The sequence below is a fragment of the Podarcis gaigeae genome (assembly GCF_964106915.1).
Source record: "Podarcis gaigeae genome assembly, chromosome: 1".
Classification (NCBI taxonomy): Eukaryota; Metazoa; Chordata; class Lepidosauria; order Squamata; family Lacertidae; genus Podarcis; species Podarcis gaigeae.
In genome coordinates, this window is record NC_139678.1 from 105,546,020 (window position 1) to 105,565,875 (window position 19,856).

Sequence of the window (19,856 nt, forward strand, 5' to 3'; positions counted from 1 at the left end):
CTCTTAGATGGGCTACCTCCCCAGGTTGACTAGTCCCATCCACCCCTCACTTCCCTCTACAACTTGGTCAGAAACTGTCTTCTTGACTGTTGGACCTACTATTGGTCTCATCCGCTCAATCCGTCAGAGCCTTTCTCTGTATACAAGGGAAGTCCCTAACTCTTAGTTACATTATGATAATTAATTTTGCCTTTGAATCTGTATACATAAATTAGGATGTGCAAATTTAATGCAAATCAATATCCTCCGTTGCCCCCTTATTGCAGAAGCCATTCATATAGGCATCACCAAACCACAGTTAACAACAGATCAGCCTCTTTAAAAAAAAAAGAAAAGAATTTTTTATTTTATTTGAAAATGTGTATTTCAGTCTAGATTTTCAAGATAGCTTACAAAAGAGAACCATAAAACAAATATAAAACAGATCAGAAACAACTGAAATAAAAGCAATTATTGCAGCAACAGTAAAAATACAAAAAGCAGTAGATATAAAATCAATTAATAAGTGACTAACACTTATTCCAGACTGAAAGCATTCTTTATCATCAGTTTACTTATGGTACAACACTCCTGAGAGCAAAGTTTCAGCAGCAAGACAGCATTCTGTGTTCATCACACGTTTAAGAGAAATGGGTAAATTGTACACTTCTGATGTGGGAAGGAGATGGTCTTGCTGTTGTTTACCATTGTGTGTCTGCTTGCGTGTGGAGCTGTAAGCAAGAGAAAGCATAACATTTTCTTTCTTTTTTTAAGAACAAGGTGCCTCATCCAAAATATATGCAAACGAGAGTCTATCTTTCATATGAATTTGGCAAGAACTTGCACAGACTTTGCAAACCCAAGAAACCAAAGACCTTGCCAAGAGAATTAAATGCAAAGACAAGTGTTACTTGCTGAAATAAGGTGCCTATATCTAGTCCGTTTGTACTGCCAGGTTTACCAAGGCATAGCAAGATAAATCTATCAAAATAGTTAGAAAAGGAATGTAGTTATTACTTAAACACACGGACAATGCAGTAGGAGGAAAACTCCACTTCTGTTAGTGAGTTTAGTTTCCTTTGGCAACCTCCATATATATTGCCAGGAATTGTCATGTTCTTCAATTCTAGCCCCTCTTTATCCTAGTTAGTATCTCATCTTTTTCATGTTCCAGAAAGCTCAGCTCTTGTTTGTGTCAGTCCCTGGGTCATGCATGCGATGACAGAGACATTCTCTTTTTCTTAGCAAAATTAGAAATGCTTATCCTGAACATTTTCTAGAGTAGAAAAGGGCTTTATAGGAGTCTTTTCACTATTTCAAAAGCTCTTGGGAAGAGCTTTGGGGAAAGACGTCTGCTGCTTTGCTTAGTTTTATATATAAATATATACATATCTATATATAGATGTAGATGTAGATGACATAGATGTAGATGTAGATGTAGATGTAGATAGATAGATATTAAGGCTGCAATCCTATTCACATTTACCTAGGAGTAAGACCTGCTCGGGACACGGGTAACGCTGTGGGTTAAACCACAGAGCCTAGGACTTGCAGATCAGAAGGTCAGCGGTTCGAATCCCCACTACAGGGTGAGCTCCCATTGCTCGGTCCCTGCTCCTGCCAACCTAGCAGTTTGAAAGCACCTCAAAATGCAAGTAAATAAATAGGTACCGCTCTGGCAGGAAAGTAAACAGTGTTTGTATGCGCTGCGCTGGTTCACCAGAAGCTGCTTAGTCATGCTGGCCACGTGACCCGGAAGCTGTACGCCGGCTCCCTTGGCCAATAAAGCGAGATGAGCACCGTAACCCCAAGGTCGGTCATGACTGGACCTAATGGTCAGGGGTCCCTTTACCCTTTACCTTTTAAGACCTGCTGAACTCTGTCGGTCTTACTTTGGGGGAAATTATTAGTGTTACACCAACCCTTTGATAAAAATGCCCCAACTCATTGCAAGTGATCAACATCTTGAAAAACTTGTCTAAAAGCTTGGAGAAGACAATGCTCGTGATGTTGTATTTGGCTACATCTCTTAGCCTTTGCATCCACGATCTTAGTCAGCTCCCCTTGCCCAGCCACACCCAACTCTTTCTACTCCATCATCAGGCAAGGCCTGCTCTGCTCTACTCCCAGCAAACAATTTGGCAAGAGAGGAAAGGGAAAGAGCCAGTGTGGTATAGTGGCTAGAATGCTGGACTGGGACCTGTGAGACCAGGGTTCAAATCCCCATTCAGCCACAAAGCTCACTTGATTACCTTGGACCAGTCACTCATTCTCAGCCTGCCCTGCCCTGTGAGGATAAAATGAGGGGGAGGAGAAGTTTGTACCCCACTTTGAGAGCCTTGGAGGAAAGGGGGGGACATAAACAAATGAACAGATCTATCATAGATCAAGTTGTGAACTGCCATGAGATCTTTAGCTAAAGGATGGTATACAAATTAAATAAATAAATATTAGGGCTAGGAAGGATCTTTGGTGAAGTGGCTTTTGGGAATTCTCCCAGCTGCCTCCTTCTTTCATAGCATCTGTTTAAGGGCAGGTCTTTTAGAAGGGCTGATCAACTCACTCGTTACATGGGATCCAGAGGTCTTCCATTAAGGCATCAGTTCTGATTATGAACACATCTTCTTGGCACACAACACCCCATAGTGTTGCAGTTTGGAATGTTGCCTTGAATGTAGTTGCATGGATTTCTTAGGCATCTATGGACTGGATCCAACGTTAGTCCTACTCAGTCTAGATTTGTTGAAAAGAATAGGCATGCCTAACGTAGAACTTAGGACCATGACTAACCTAGGACAGTGGGTATAACTTTGTTGGATGCAACTCAATTGAATAGTGCCTGCAACAACACGATGACCACCTACCCTCACAGTCTTCAGCTTTTTCCTTGAGTTGGGCAGGTGCTGAAGTGAAACCAATGCAGGGTTTCTCTAAGCAGCCTTGCTATGGGTCAAGCTCAACTCCCATGCCAGCCTTCCCTATGCAAGCCAAGTAGGATACTGTGCTTTATCTGGCCTTTTTAAGAAAAAGGAGTAGGGGCAATACAGGACAGTGATCCCATTATTCTACCCTCTCTGATGGTTATTCCACTGGAGTCTTTGCATTTAGCCTTGCAGGCCTTTCCAGGAAAACAAAAACAAAAAAGTCATAGTAGAGGAATTGTTTCACCTGATCATCTGGATAACCCTAACAATACATGGCACAATTCCACAACCCAGCTACTTTAGGAACCTTTCTAAAGCTGACGCTTAGGTGGGCACACTTTTTTGGTTAACAGTATCTAATGTATATGGATGGATGTGTGCAATGGCAAAACATTTAAAGCCCAAAGCCTGTGATCAAGAGAAGAGGAAGTATATGTGAATGATGAATTAGTGAATATAATTATTGAGATACAATGGGACACGATGTAATTAAATAACATCAGAGAAAGTAGTAGTAACCCAGACACAGATGATAAGCATTGGATACGGAACTACTCTTGTGAATGGAGGCTTGTCTTTTATCTCCATAAAAGTAGGGAAGCAGGTACTGAGCTATGGAAGAGGAGGAGGAGGAGGTTGTGGTGGTGGTGGTGTGAGGGATGCTTAGCTTGATTGAGAAAGGTTAATTACATGTGAAATGAGACTGGGATTCAGGCTGTGTTTGCTCTAGATTTTGTGTAATGTTATATCAACACTGGGATTCTCTGCTCATCTATTAGCAAAACCAACCCGTTTTGTTTGGTTTCATTTCAGTGTTGTTTTAATCCCACTGAACATTTATACTGTTATTTTAATTCTGCTAAACATGTGTGGATAGTAAAATACTTCCGGAATTAAACTACCAATGGGTATGGAAAGTGATCCAGTCCTCATAAAGATTTGATCTGTTAATTAGCCATACCAATTTTATGGATCATTGCCACCCACTTAAAACACATTGTTATATGTTCATAATCTTTGCATAATGAGCTTTTATGGAGTATAGAGGCTAACTTTAGTGCAATGTTCAACAAAGCCTTTTTCCCTCACCTAGTCAATCATAACTACATTCCATAGGGAAAATAAGCAGATAAGGATTATTAAAATATTTTCCCTGCCCTAAATATGGAAGAATTAGACCCTTTGAAAAATTATGGACACCTTTTCCATGTATGGTTTTAAATGCATATGCAGCCCGATCCTATGTTTGCTTACTTGGAAGTAAGTCCCTCTGAGTTCAGTGGGAGCAAGCATTGCATAACGTATTGTTATGCAATTGGGGGTGTCAGATACCTATATTTACTGGATCCAGTTAGTGTTAGAACTTAATCAAGGCTTGGGGTGTTAAACTGGATGCTAGACACTGAAGCCCTGGATTCAGCAAGTGTTAAAATATAAGCCAGGCTAGCTTCCTGGTGAGATAATCTTGCAGTAATGAACCATTATGAAAACAAAGGAAAAGTGATGGGTCATTAAGAAAGTAAGGAGAGGGGCTCTGTGCCAGACAGCAAATGGGCTGGGCCTCTCCTCCAGCTCTTAGATAGTTAGAAGGACAAAAGCAGCATGCCGGGGCAGCATGCAGTGGTATGCAAAGGTCTTTCTTTTCTCCATGCTCATTCTTAAGACCATGGTATTGTCAATGGCCTTCTCCTTTGCAAATCTTCCTATCCCCTACCTGCTAAACCACTTCTCAGTACAACTTGATGATTGTCTATCAGAGTCATAGCAGCTACTAGAGGCAAGAAGGCTTCCTTCAAAATGCAAAAGTATTGTGCAAAGGAGGAAAATTAAAAGGAACACAAACTTTGGCAAAACAAAAGACCCAGCATATAGAAAGGGGTGCTCAAGAATTTGAGGAATGCATTGTTGAAAGCCCTGAGACTAACAACAAACGTCTTAGTCAGCCATAGTCTGGCTTACCATGTTGTGAGAACTAGATCATAATGCATTGTTGTGATCCTCCTAACAACCCTGTAAAGTAGGTATTGTTATCTCTATATTGCAGGGCAGAGGGCCATGGGAGGGGTGGTGGATCCTGAGAGACAATTCAGACCACCTACTAAATTCATAGCAAAAGGAGGTATAAAAGAGGGGGAGACATCCTGATTTGTAGCACAGACTCTTAGACACTATGGTGCACCAGCTCACAACTGAATAGAACAATAAACCACCATGTATTAAATATGGCTCTGCTGTCGCATGGCAAAATTTAATGGGCAAAGTCATTGTAACTGAGAGTGAGTTTATGGGGCCTGGTTGCCATTTCCAGTGGATTTTCTCTATACTGTTCTCATCCAGGCACAGATTTGGGCAGACAAACCATGCGATACGAAGGCGGAGTTTAGGCATCCTCAGAGTACCAAGGGAAGAAGTCACAAGGGAGGAAAAACCACCATGCACCAATGATTGGTTGATCATATCCTAGGGTTGCCATATTTCAAAAAGTAATGGCTGCCTTATCATATCCGAAATACACTATGTCCAACCTTTTTAGAACAGACTCAAGGATTGGTTGGAGTGGAATGAAGTCAACAGTTAAATATGTGCATCCACAATCCATTCCCTCCTGTCCAAGCAGCTATGTTTAGGAGGATCTTCATAGGATTCGGTGAAGCCATTTAGATTCCCTCCCACTGTCATCCCTGAGCAGACTGCTGAATATACTGCAGAATGCCCAATGATTGCCTGCCAGGGGAAGCGTGTAGCTGGGGTTGGTGGCAGGGTGGCATGCAGGACAGATGGATTGCTCTGGATTGCTCTGTTACCCATTCAAGGTGTTGGCTAAACATGTTGTGTAAAAAGGGTTCATCCAAACCTATATTTATTATGCTTTCACTCACAAACGTGCTTCCGTAACTGTGGTTGGTGCTAGCCACATAGTATTATAAGAGAGGAAGTAAAATCCATTGTCTAGTTCCCATAATATAAGAAAGGACAACCTAGATATGGGTCATCTGCAGGTCAGCCTCCACAATTTTGGTCACTATGTACAATAAGCAGAGAGGAGATAGCATCACATCCATTCTGTGCCTGTAGAGGAAATTGCACTAGATGGATGGGGGGGGGGGGGAATTGAACCAGACCTAAATGAAAGGAGAAGGCAGTACCAATATGGCCTAGAGTAAAACGTGTCATCTGATCTCAAATGTGGTTGGCTCATGAGTGTGGACAAACACCACAACACGTGGAAATCCCAGAACCATTCTTTCTATCATCTCATCAACTTAAAACAGGATTGGCTGATAAAACTCCCAGGCTGGCTGGGGAGACTGGAATTTGAGTCCAAGATCTTCTGGAGGGATGCAGTTACACCACTGTTGACTTACAATAACCTTTTGATAAACAGGTAGACTTTGAAGCTAAAGATATAAACCAGAATGTGGATGGTTGGCTTAGAAGGCAATCCACCCACCCACCACTAAAGTCTAGAATAGAACTCTTTTGGGAATTTAGCACAATTCTGTTACGTACATATATCATCCAATCATAGTCCCAGAGTTTCAGTTCTATAGCTTTGTGACATGATACTGTATTAATAGCTACACTAATTAGTGAAAGGTTCACAGCCTCTTTCAGCAAAAGGATTATCAGGCCCTTATTAGAACGATCCAATCCTCTTGGGTCTGCAAAACTGAGCTGGCAATCTCACAAGAATTGATTTCCTTTCTTGAAGCACAGGACTTCCTGCTTCCAGTCAGGCCGGAAATGCCAAAAGAACACCTTTGTATTTTAGAGCTTCTGCTTCTGGGCAATTTCAAGAAGCAAAAAGGCAAGGATGAAGGGGAAAGGGAAGTCAAGTCAAATGAAGAGGTGGACTGGAAGGGAGAGCTACCCAAAAGGGGGCTTGAAGGAAACACAGTTTTATACAGGGAACAACTCCAGTCCTTGTTCACACCCTCTGACTAGTACTAATGTGTGGTACATACAAATTCTAAATTAAATTAAACCAAAAAACTCATTTGCATGCCGATATGAAAACTTTGTTTCTCAATAGAGTTGCTTTTGGGGAAACAAAGTTCAACTCAATTGCTGAGTTAAAAATACTGTATAAGCTATGGGGTGTTCCCTCCACCCCCAGAGAAGTTTTCCAGAATCCCATGAACTGGGACTACGCATTATGTAAATTGAATGGCTGGCAGCAGAGTTGGGGTTTTTTAAAATAATAATCCTAGGTCTATGTAGGAACTTCCAATGGGAAAGCAGTTTAACTCTTCCCTACCAAGCTGTGACTCCGATGGAAATATCCTTTCCCGGTAATGGTCAATGAAAGAAAAAATAATAATCTCCCATTGCTACCACTATGAAGTTTCTCTGCAATTGCTAATCGCAATACAGCAAGTGGCTTATATGGGATCACACCTAGGGAGGGAAGAGTTAAGTCCCCTATGTGTATAGGCTGTGGTCCCAATGAAAAATACACCCTTGAACCTAGAATTAAATTCCCAGACCAGTTGTAATACACTCATAAGCAGATGGGATGCAGATCACATCCAGAGCCTGATGAACGCTGAGCACTCTGCAATTTGCCGCAGGTGGTTCCACTGCAGATTTCAGTGAAAGAAATGTGAAGGGAGCATCCCTAGTCAAACAAAAGGCAATTTGTCAGTTCCTTCCTCTCCCCATGGGCTCCTGTTGTTTTGTGCTCTCCTCAGATATGGCAGTCTGGTTTGTAACTCAAGTATAGACAGCAAAGGGGGGAAGGGGTTCCCAGGAAGGAGGTGCTGAATCTGTAAACTTTTTAAAATACCTGTACTTTAAAGTGCAGTTAGAGAATTCCCAGCCCAGTATAAGCTGAAACATTAATGTGTTTCAGCATCACCACGGCATCACCACGACATTTCTTCTGTTAAAACAAAACAAAAAAATCTTAGGGGTACATTAATTCTACTACACTCCCCGCTCCCTGATTATTACTTAATTAGGCACAAGAAGGTTTTTTTTAAAAAAATATATAAAAAAAATTAAAGCATGAATCACCCAAGTCTGGTGTTATGCACTGACATCGACTAAGTTAACAATTCAAGGGTCAGTATTTGCAAAAGTAAGGACAAAGCTTACAAGCATTTGGATCCATCTAGCAACAATGTGCACCTTGGGATAATGGACTTAAAACAATTGCAATTAACAGGCTAAGACAAAGGATTAAAATTAAAAATGAATAGTGTGGTGCTTGCAGCTTGCTTGTAAAACAGCATTAAGCCAACTTAATCCATTTTAATTCTGGGGTTGGGGGGAACCTACCGGCACAAATGAAATAGATTTGGGAGGAGGGTGTCGAGTTCAGCTCCTGCGAAAGTGCGATACATTCACCTGTGACAATTCTTTCTGGAATGATAAAGTAAGGGAAGTCTCTTAAGAACTCTGAGTGACTCTCTGAGGTCCCCAGAGATCAGGTGTCAAAGTTGTCTATCAGATGCCTGAAAAGAAAAAAAGGAAGCATTACGCACTGCTATTGTGAGACAGTTGTCATTGACTGATCAGGCCTTTTAAGCAAGCTTTCACAGTCAATGAAACCACCTGAATAGATGAAAGCCAGACAGCTTCTGACAAACAAGAGACTGTGGAATATTCATTGTGCATCTGTGAGGGAAAGATTAATGTATTAGAAATTAAAATGGGACCAGAACGTATGATCTTGCTCTAACACTTGGCCAGACCTGTGTCACCCATTGCTAGTGCCTGAAGTCGACAGACAATTCTGCCAGGGTAACTGAGAATCATTAAGCATCCTGCTATTGTGCGTGGTGAATAATAAAACTTTCCCCCTATTCTTTGCCTGGAGCTGACAATGAATAATTCTGGAGCTATTTGCAATGTTAACAGCACCTATCTTGCCCATCCATTCCTTTACGATAAGGATGGAAATATGCATTTCAACAGTCTGTACAGATACTGATTCACAGGCATTTCAAAGGACACCTGTCACTCAAGTGAAGGACCTGTCAGTCTCCAATGTATGATGGTGCCAGGAATATGGCCAAAAAGATTATCTATACTTTATTTCCTTTCCCCCTAACTCAGATTATAACACTGTTACATTTGCCATAGACTGACAAGTGATTTACACTCACAACTGTAATGTGTTTAAAGCTAAAGGGGTGGGGAGGCAAGCTATTCTCTTAGCCTTATTCTTCCAGGGTTTACAACGGTGTCAGATGTACTATCACAAATGTGATCTAGGCCATACAGAATGTCATTATGCCAGATATTAGAATCATTTAATCCACTGGCTAACTTAAAAGGTGACATCCGTAACACTTTTTCCTTTCACACCAGAGTCTCCAAACCTCTGGTTTCAAGAAATAATTCAGAAAGAGCACTTGTGAAGGGGTCCTTTATGAAACTTCAGTAATAATACATCTAGACCAACTGCTAACTATTAAATTGGCCTTCCCCAACCTGACCCCTCCAGATGTTTTTGGACTACAACTGCCATCAGCCCAGCCAGCACATGCTGGCTGCAGCTGAGGAGATTTGTAGCCCCAAATATCTGGAGGTCACATGATTGGTGAAGGTTGTATTTACAGTGGTACCTTGGGTTACAAACACCTCAGGTTACAAACACTGCATGTTACAGACTCCGCTAACCCAGAAGTAGTACCTCAGGTTAAGAACTTTACCTCAGGATGAGAACAGAAATCGTGTGGTGGTGGTGCGGCGGCAGCTGGAGGCCCCATTAGCTAAAGTGGTATCTCAGGTTAAGACCGGACCTTCGGAACGAATTAAGTTCATAACCAGAGGTACCACTGTAGTTTTGGAGAGGGCAGGGGATGCATGAGGAGATGAGACGAATTCCTTCCATCAGATACAAAGAAGTAAACCTGTCATTCTGATGAAAGATAGCTAGCATCCTATATGGGTCGAATATCCCCTTAATTTTGGTATACGTTTGAAGTGAACACATCATTATTGTGTCCTGCCCTCCCCCAATCCTTTGACAAGCCTTAAAGATCTCGAGGGCAACTCCATTTACCGTGCCTCATGTGACCTGATATGCTTTCTATGTGGTCTGACAAAGCTGCCGAGGCAGCCAGGCAGCCAATGGCATTTCATACAGTGAGGCACACCCTCCAGAGCAGGACTCTCATTGGCCAATTTAAAAGGCAGGAACTCCAGCCAGCTACCTAGGTGGCCAGGGAAATTTCCCCAACAGTCACCTGGCCATGTGCATTCTGGCCACCCACTGGTGGTGATTGTGAAGATCTGCAACAACCACACACCCAAAGGAATAGGTAGGCATCCATCATGAAAGCTGGTGACAGGACAGGCATCCATTATGAAAGCTGGTGACAGGATGGACACACATCAACCAGTCAGAATGCATTTTGGGGCAGTTCATTGAACCACTTGGGCTTTCTAATTTTCTTATTCTTTTCAAGGCTCTTCTAAGATCTTTATATACACACTTGACTTTTGTATCATGTATCATTCTTCCATGATGGCAAGATAGTGTCTCTGGGATTCCCTGGTGATGTCTCATCGAGGAACTGACCAGATCCAGACCCACTTAGCTTCAGCAAAGTTGCTGTGTGATGTTCCTTCAAACCAATGCTTTTAGTATGTCACTATCTTCGTGTAATTTTCCTCTTCAGTTGTATTACCCCTGGAATTACAATTACAGTGGTACCTCAGGTTACCTACGCTTCAGGTTACAGACTCCGCTAACCCAGAAATAGTGCTTCAGGTTAAGAGCTTTGCTTCAGGGTGAGAACAGAAATTGCGTGGCGGCAGTGCAGCAGCAGGAGGAGGCCCCATTAGCTAAAGTGGTGCTTCAGGTTAAGAATAGTTTCAGGTTAAGTACGGACCTTCGGAACGAATTAAGTACTTAACCTGAGGTACCACTGTACTGTAATTGCTATTGATACCATTGCTCTCCATTTGCTTGCTGTTGGTGTACTAGATAATGTTAGTATGGAGTGCAACTCTGAGGTATTTCTGCTTCTTGTGCATTGATGGCATGGTTATATATCTGGAAGAAGTGCATAGGCGATAATATTTGTACAGTGGTAACTCGGGTTAAGAACTTAATTCGTTCCAGAGGTCCGTTCTTAACCTGAAACTGTTCTTAACCTGAGGTACCACTTTAGCTAATGGGACCTCCTGCTGCCGCTGCACTGCCGCCACACAATTTCTGTTCTCATCCTGAAACAAAGTTCTTAACCTGAGGTACTATTTCTGGGTTAGCAGAGCGTCTGTAACCTGAGGTACCACTGTACCTTGTTAAATGTGGTGTAGCAATGATTGTGTCAGCACCAAAGCAGTCCCCATAAAATGTTGACTGCACCAGTCAAAAAGGCAAAACAAGCTGGTAAGAGTAGATGATGATGTTGCTGCTGTTTCATTGCTGATCAATTATTACTACCCCTATTGTAAAATCACCAGTGTATGTGGCCCCTGCCCTACAATCCTATGCCTGCTTACTCAGATCTTTAAGATCTTTATTGTTCAATGCAGCTTTAACTGCTAAGCAAAGAAAGTTGTCAGAAAATGGCAAAAGGGCAGAAAAAGCGCCGGAAATTCCCCAGGTGACAACTACAAAGCACAATATCCTGAAAAATAGCAACATAAATTCTGTATCTCAAATTTCATAAATTGTGGGTTAATGAAACGAATCAGAGTGTGATTGCTTAGCAGTAGTTTATATTCAGGACGAGAGCTTTGGTAAGAGAAGAAACAAGATGTAGAGCAATACATAGAAAATGAGTAGGATTCAAATCCCAGCTAAGCTCAAAGTGAAAATGAATTTCTTCCTTTGATACATGTCCCCATTTATGCAGATAACAAAAACTTCAGGTGTGGAGTCTTACATACTCGAACCTGGTTGAAGCTTTTGCCCAGGGATGCCAAAATGTAAAATACTGGGCATCTTATATTTAAAAATGGAGGAGGTAAGAGGTTCAAGCAAGCCTGCCCTGGGCTGTGCGTTTCTATATGTGAAACGTAAAAGAGAGGTGCAGAGGTGCTTTATGATCACCCAGTAATTATGCATCTTCTACACATTGGTACTCTGAAGTCTGAGTCTTGAATCTTGACATTAATGAACGATCTCTGGTTGGCCATAGATTTCTGAACTTATAACTTTGTTCTCTTTATCTCCTTCATATCTATTCCACCCGGAAATACCATTGTTCCTTTTATCTTGGACTTGCTCCTGGACTCAGCCCTGTGGTGGTGGAGAGGAGTGCATTCGCACAGCTAAATCTAGCACATCAGCTACGCCCATTCCTTGAGATGTCTGATTTGACCACAATAGCACACACCCTTGTTACACCCATTTTGGATCACAACAGCATGCTCTATGTGGGGCTACCTTTTAATCCCTGGTGCCAACTCTAGGGGGCTGTAAGTGCCTCGGCATCCATAATAATTTATTTGTGGGAGCCTCTGTCTCCATCTCTTCATGTGAAAAAGAGCTGCCATGTCTGTCTCTGCTTGCTCCTCCACCACCGTCACCTCCTGGTCCGTGAGGGCGGAAGGGAAAGAGCCACTGCCACCAGCCGCCTTGTCCGCCTCTGCCTCACCACCACCTCCTGATATGTGAGGGGGAGGGAGGAAGAAGTGTTGCTGCCACTGCTGTCTGGTGTGTGTGACCTCATACACACCACATGTATTATTATCAGTGGTTTTTTTCTGGGGGAACACAGGGGTCCGCATATCCCTAAACATTTTGTGAATCTTTGTACTTTTGTCCATTTACTGTATTTATTTTCCCCGATTTGAACTATAAAATGGTGGTTTTCTTGAGTCAAAATGAGAGGACTCCCTAATCATTTTAAAGAAAAAAAACCACTTTTTATTTTATTATTATTATTATTATTATTATTATTATTATTATTAATTGGATTTATATATCGCTCTATACCCAGGTGTCTCAGGGCGGTTCACAGAATAAAATCAAGATATAGAACCACAAAATCCATAATAAAAATAAAAACAACCCAATAGCCCGCCAAAAAAAAAATAATTTAAAAGGGCATAGGATGTAAATCAGATCAACCAAAGGCCTGGTTAAAAAGGAACATTTTTGCCTGGCACCTAAAAGTGTATAGTGAAGGTGCCAGGTGAACTTTCCTGGAGAGAGCATTCCACAGACAGGGAGCCACTGCAGAGAAAGCCTGTTCTCGTGTTGCCACCCTCTGGACCTCTCAAGGAGGAGGCACACGAAGGAGGGCCTGTGTGTGTGATGTCACACTTCTGTGTTACATTGTGGGCACCCACAATCTTTGGCATGAGAGGATGCCTATGGAAGCCACCAAGTCAGAGGGAACCAGGTTGTGGAAGGTTGGTTTAGTGGCCTGTCCTATTACTCCAATTTTAAGAAGTACACTTACACCAACACAGTCCTATACATATCTACTTTTTTTAAAAAAAAGTGTATTAAGTTCAACAGGGCTTACTCACTGTTTATAGGATCACAGTCTTAAATATTTAGATGAATAGATATGTGGATTAAAATAACAATGGAGAGAGTTCACTCCAACTGGAAAACATTAATACAGCATCTGAAACTCTGAGTCATCTCATCTCACGGTATGTTCTTCATGCCTGTATCTGCCTAGTGGATACAGAAAGAAAGTCAATATTCACATGCTGAGGCTTCTTATTTGCAGAGTCTGCTTGAAAGTTACAATGGGGAGATTGCGGGAGAAACTGCTAAGGCAAGTAATCTGGAAAATACTTGAGATAAATATGAACTGTTTTGCAGGGAGCATTAGAACCAAGAATTTGAAAAAATAAGTGCAGAAACATCTTTGCATACATTTTTAAGGGGGAGCCATGTAGCCCAGTCTTGTCTACTCAGCAATTAACGCTGCTGTGCAATTGGGTTTATTCCCAAGTGTGCATAGGATAAGTCTTAGGCATGGTGAGAACTAAACCTGGTAAGATTTGCTTTCAAGAAATTCAAATAAAACCAGGCTACAAATTATTAAAGACAAATAAATTTCTAAGAGTTGGCTCAATTGGTACTTAGAGAGCCTAAAGTGTCTTGGGCAACCCAGCCAGATGGGTTGGGTATAAATAATAAAAATTATTTATTTATTTAATCATCATCATCATCGTTATTAAGTGTATGTTCCTATGAGCAAATTGTAATGGGTAAACTAAGAGCTGATGGATATTGGCTGCAGCAACCACTAGGATAATTCCTCTGAAGATTTGGACTGAAGTGTCACTAGTATGCAGGTTACAGTATCTTCCACCTCTTTGCTATCTACTCATCTCACAAAGGATGCCTAACTTCTGAAGAAGGAAGTGTTACCCAGATGGATGAGGGTGAGCAAGCTGGAACTGAAGCCATCACATTGGGACATTTGTTTGTTAAGCTTCTGATTTCTTCAGAACTCTTAATCTGCTAGATGGTAAGCAAATATGAAAAGGTATGGGTGGGTGAAGCTATCTCTGTCGGAATTTTGTACGACGAGGCAACTAACATTCAAATGGGGCTGTTTTCATAGCTGATGTATGTACTACACATTAATTGTGAAAATAATGTTCTTTTTTATAAAAAAAAATGGGGCTGTATTAGGTGCTATTCAGGTATCGGGCTACATATCGTTAAAGCAGAAAGATACATACATGTAACAACTGTCCCTCTAGCTACATTAACACAAAAACCAGCTGTTACCCAGGCTTGTCTGCCATTCTTAAGTGATACACACAAGTTTGGAATTGGACAACTGGAAAACAACAAATTGTTCTTGTATTCACAAAGATAGAGATTAATTTAAGGTCATACTAGTTTTTTGTTTTTAAAAAAAGAATGGCTGGTTCTTGTTTTTGCATAGAAAGGGGAATCATTATTGTATGTTTCTGCTTCTTAAGACACCTCTAGGCAACCTGATATCTGAGCAGCATCTAAAACACACACACCCTTTTGAATGTTTGTTGCCTCCTCCCTCACTTCATCATAAGCCCCTTACAAAATGCAGACAGAGGTGGTCGCACCACCAGCCAAATATATGTATTCTCCTCCCCACCCTTTTTATTTTTCCTTTTGCTTGCCATCTAGCCTGTTGAAGAGCTCTGGAAAGCTTAAAAGCTTGCATATGATTCTGTGACATTTTGGTTGGCCGTATAAAGGGATTGCCCAAATGTGGAATTTTAAACACATTCATCCACTTACACTGTGCTGATTGCCCACCCCTGCTGAAATCTACAAAGTTGGGAGACGTGAATTGACTCCTTGAAAACATCAGGGAATAAGATTGTGATAAAGTGAAAATAAATTTGAGAAACCTATCCATTTTTAAGGAAATCAGCTCTGAGTGCTCACTGGAAGGACAGATCCTGAAGCTGAGGCTCCAATACTTTGGCCACCTCATGAGAAGAGAAGACTCCCTGGAAAAGACCCTGATGTTGGGAAAGATGGAGGGCACAAGGAGAAGGGGACGACAGAGGACGAGATGGTTGTATAGTGTTCTCGAAGCTACCAGCATGAGTTTGACCAAACTGCTGGAGGCAGTGAAAGACAGGAGTGCCTGGCGTGCTCTGGTCCATGGGGTCACGAAGAGTCAGACACGAATAAACGACTAAACAACAACGAAGATTTGAGATATAGTTTATAACAGGGATGTAGAAATCCAGGCACCCACTAGCTACTCGTACCCTAGAAAACGGAATCTGACTTTCTACTACAGGAAGCAGGATTTTTCACCTATATGGCTCCTAAGAAATCTTCTGGCTCCCTACTTTTGCAAAATTGTTTGCACTCCTGTATTTTCCCCTCATTCGTGGAAGTGGAAAGAACGCTAAAATGTGCAAAGCAGCTTTCCCTAAACTCAGACTCTTCCCAGTCTTGCGATGGGCTAATCCCTTTGCCTTCCTGTTACCTCTGTCCAATCACATGCCAAGGTTTGTAACGATATATATGCCGCAGGTTATGAAAACAGCAGGAGTCTTTTCCAGCTGATTTATTCCTCGCAGTGCACGTGGAAATTGATCCTTAAAAAGAGAGAGAAGATGGTACACCTGAAGTTTAATGGAACACTGAAACAAGCCAGCATCCCACTAAATTATCAGGCAAGAGCTAGCTAAAGTCCCCCCCCCCCCCCTCTTCTAGTGGAAAAGAAAAAATGGGTGATGCAATTAGAAATGTGTGGGTCTGGGATTTAAAAATATTTAGCAATTATTTCCATTTAAAATAATTTTGGAAGAAAAATATTTTATACTTTGGGAAATAGTTTTTGACATTTTGGGGAGTGGAGAAAGAACAATGGACCGTTTACAGGTCTACACCATAGATTAATGAATCTAATTGAGTCTGTAGGGAAATGTTTCAGTTTAACTACTGGAACTAATTTATACATTCACTACATCGTAATAAGTCAATTTAAGTTTCTGGAAATAAAACTGGATATCCTGGGTATAGATTTGAACTATAAATTTCTGCAAGAAAGGAATCTGTGTTCATTATACATTGTAAAATTACCATATGGACCTGTCAACACTTCTTAGCACAGCTTTGTAATAATGTCATTTAGTTTAACATTGTAATGTGCCGACTGAATTAATGCGTATGACAAAATGAATGCCTCCCAACCAGTGGTTTTGAGGGAAGTTTGGAACTATGTATTGTGGTTATACAGACAAATCTCTCCTTATTTACAAAATCAACACCTACCCTTTGATTGAGCATGATTTGTGTTATTTTGTTTCTCTCCCTGTACCAGAATGAGACCCTTCCATTTTTGTCTCAAAACCAAAAGCCAAATCTGAATAGTTGCCAGACAACCAAAAACATGCACATAATCAAAGTTCTGAATAAATGAGATGCTATTTTCTCATGGCTAACTCACCATCATAATGCATAGGAAATACCCTATTAACTCAAAATATAACTTTGAATGATTTAGGCTCCAGCAATGGGTGTTTCAACTCTAGCCTTCGCTTGGGAAGATATGCTTCCTTACACGTCAGGCATAGCTAGGACTTCATTGACTGGCTGAAAATGCTGAAAGGTGGGTGCAGGCTGGTTTCTCAGAAATCAAATTAAGGTAATGAAGTTTGAATTTTTGCATCGTATCTCAAGTTCTACAAGGACTAAAGACCTGCTTATCTTCAGGTGGGGGAAAGCTGAGAAGCCAAGGAATGCTGCTCAACCTACTCACCTAAACCACAAACACCCATAAGTGGGGGGGGGGGGTGGTGTCAGAGTTCAGAATACCACAAAATGTATATTTTCTATGGAAGAAGAAACTCGGCGCTTTAAAATCAAACAAACCACAAACACTTGACAGAATGTATCTAGTCAGCAAATAATATTTCACTGACCTGAGCCATGCTGATCAAGGTAAGGTTCAGTTCTTTCCAGCTTGTTCTCATATTCACAGCAATCACTAGAAAGTGAGAAAAACACCCTCTGGGCCTCTAAAAGAAAAACATCACTGAGCATGTGCAGCTCAGGTATCACAACCTTATAAAATTCACTTTGACCCAGATTCGTGGTAGCGATGGTGGACCAGGAAGGATAGGGTCTAACTAGTATTTGCTGGTATAAGCTCTGTATTAGCTTCAGTCAGTTTAATTGCACCACAGAAGTGCCTGCCTCATATATTGTTCAGCCTTGATATAATGGAATGGAAAATGCCCAGCAAATTTTAAAGGAACTATTGGAAAGACTATTCAAGGCAGCAGAGATATAACATGATCAGAGCCCCCCCCAAAAAAAATATGAAGCATGGGAAGCCCCAACAAAAAAAATTATAATTTAGGCAGAATATTTGGACTATTTGATATGTATTTGTATAATTTGGAACATTCAATGTGATTTGATTGGATTGTTAAAATGGGAAACTTAATAAAAATGATTTTTTTTAATATAAAAAAAGGAAAATGCCCAGCATATACAATGGCCAAATGGTGTCACCCGTATTCTGGTTAAACTGGTAATGGTAGATATGCTATTGATAGCCTTGAATTTGGGGTACACCAATTGGCCACAAATACCAAGCGCTATACCAAGCATCTTTCTAGAGTTGGGAGGGCTTAATCTGCCACCATATTGTGGACTCCCAACTTCCATCAGCCCCAGTCAGCAGCAGTGGAACATATGCCCATGCTGCCCAGGGCGGGGGCGCTCTTGAGGGGGGTGGAGGGTGCCCTCCCAGGCGCAGGGTAGCCGCATGCCCTGCAGCCGGGGCAGAGAGAGACACCCTAATAGACAGAGCAAGCCACCGATGGCGGACATTCTGCGCACTGTACGCCCGCTACTCCCAAGCCTCTCCCAGCTGTCAAAACGAAGGGGAAAGGGGGAATGCCGCCAATGTCACCCCCCTCAGCAAGGACACCCAGGGCAATCTGCCCCCACTGCACCCCCCTTCCTCCACCCCTGCCAGTCAGCATGGACAATGGGCATGGCTGATGGTCGTTGTAGTCCAACAATATCAGGAAGGCTCAGCCTCAAAATTTCATTCACACAACCAGAATACCTTCCCCCACTGAACTGACAAGCAGACTGCTAACATGGGGGGGGAGCGCTAAAAAGAGGTTTGTGGTTGGCATAGAAGACCACCGAATGAAAAGCTTGTCTGGGTCTACTTGCACTGTATCTTTCGAGTCTTGGATTACAGCCAAGATGACTAACTGGACCAACATAGCTCAGTTCTCCTCTTGAGGCTGACAAAAAAAACTACTCAAGTCAGCAGACAAATTCCAAATAATTCAACAGGCTTGGGTCCTTTATGAGCATTCTTATTATATGAAAGCACTATTGTGAAATATTTGACATTTCCTTTCATTATTTGCCCTCAACGTTGATTTTAGGCTTCTGGCTGTAACTCGCATTGTGGTCAATTATCTTGCAGGAGGATCCGATATGGGAGGACGGCAAGATTTTATATCTTGTGAAAACAAACCAATGTGCTTTGTGTTGACACAAAACTAAAATAATATTAAGTGTTCATTGTATGAAACTCATTAAATACACAGTTAAGGATTAAACGTCTCATGAAATGCTGTATTTCCATGGAGTGTGTGAAGCTGCACACACACCAAAAAAACCTGTCTGCAGAAGCTTATGGGAAAAAAAGTAATCTAAAATGCTTTTTTCACAAATATTGTGTCTTATTATGCTGTCCTTAAATGGTGTGTTCCAGTGTTGTCCCATTTGCTGCGGGAAATTTGAGGCTTGGAATTTCAGATAGTCATACATGACTCTTCTGTAGCCAGTGGCAATTCCTCCGAAAGAATAAGGGGGAAAGGAAGGAGAGAAGTGGGGGAGGGGAATTGTATCCTAACTTCTGAATATCGAAAGAAAACTTAATATGCTACAACACAGGTATAGAACAAGCCTGCACAACTTTCATTTACACCAATTGCTACCTGTGATTCCTGCATTGCAGCGAGTTGGACTAGATGACCCTATGGCCCCTTTTCCAACTCCACAATCCTAAGTTGAGTGCAGACCATCAGCACCTATATTGCAGCTGCTTAACAACCCTGCATTTCTTTTTCAGTTCTGGGTAGGAATCGAAAACAAGTTTATTATCGTCCGAAAAGGCTACCTTACATGGCTGAGACGAGCTGAATTCAGCTTGGTAGGTAACATCATTTGCGGCTGGTATAGAATAACGTTGATAGTGTCAATGCTGCACAGGGCCCAACCTTGCAAGGTGTTGACCAATTTCTGGGTGGGGGCAAGTGTACTCAAAACTACATTCAATTCCCAGTGAAGCCTGCAGAGTTCGAGAGCACTCATCACTTCCAGATGTTAGGTCGCATAGTGAGTGATCCCGAAAATGCTGACAGCCACATCTACACAATCATAATTGTAGTGCCTTTACAAATTCTTACAGTGCAGTGATTTCACCTTTATGCAAATGATCATATAACGATGCAGTTTGAATGCTCCCAGCACAGCAGCCAGGTGGAGAGATACCTCTTTCTGAATTCGTCTTTGTTACATCAGAAAATTAT

At 41.7% G+C, this 19,856-nt stretch overlaps 2 long non-coding RNA genes across 3 annotated transcripts in view; one reads left to right on the top strand and one right to left on the bottom strand.

Moving 5' to 3' along the window:
- Nucleotides 1-1,803: 1,803 nt before the first annotated feature.
- LOC310833887 overlaps nucleotides 1,804-19,856 on the bottom strand; it is a 45,448-nt gene continuing 27,395 nt past the window's right edge. Inside the window, exons 1-3 of one of the 2 annotated variants that reach the window (XR_014558987.1) lie at nucleotides 13,344-13,425; nucleotides 8,184-8,359; nucleotides 1,804-2,769 (exon numbers count right to left, since the gene is read on the bottom strand). This is a non-coding gene — a long non-coding RNA (uncharacterized lncRNA). Of the gene's footprint in view, nucleotides 2,770-8,183; nucleotides 8,360-13,343; nucleotides 13,426-19,856 lie in introns of those variants that run through there. The other variant, XR_014558986.1, reaches the window with a different exon arrangement.
- Nucleotides 10,090-18,868, top strand: LOC310833799. Its single transcript, XR_014558936.1, has 4 exons — nucleotides 10,090-10,174; nucleotides 15,820-15,962; nucleotides 16,839-16,900; nucleotides 18,705-18,868. It is a non-coding gene; the product is annotated as an uncharacterized lncRNA (long non-coding RNA).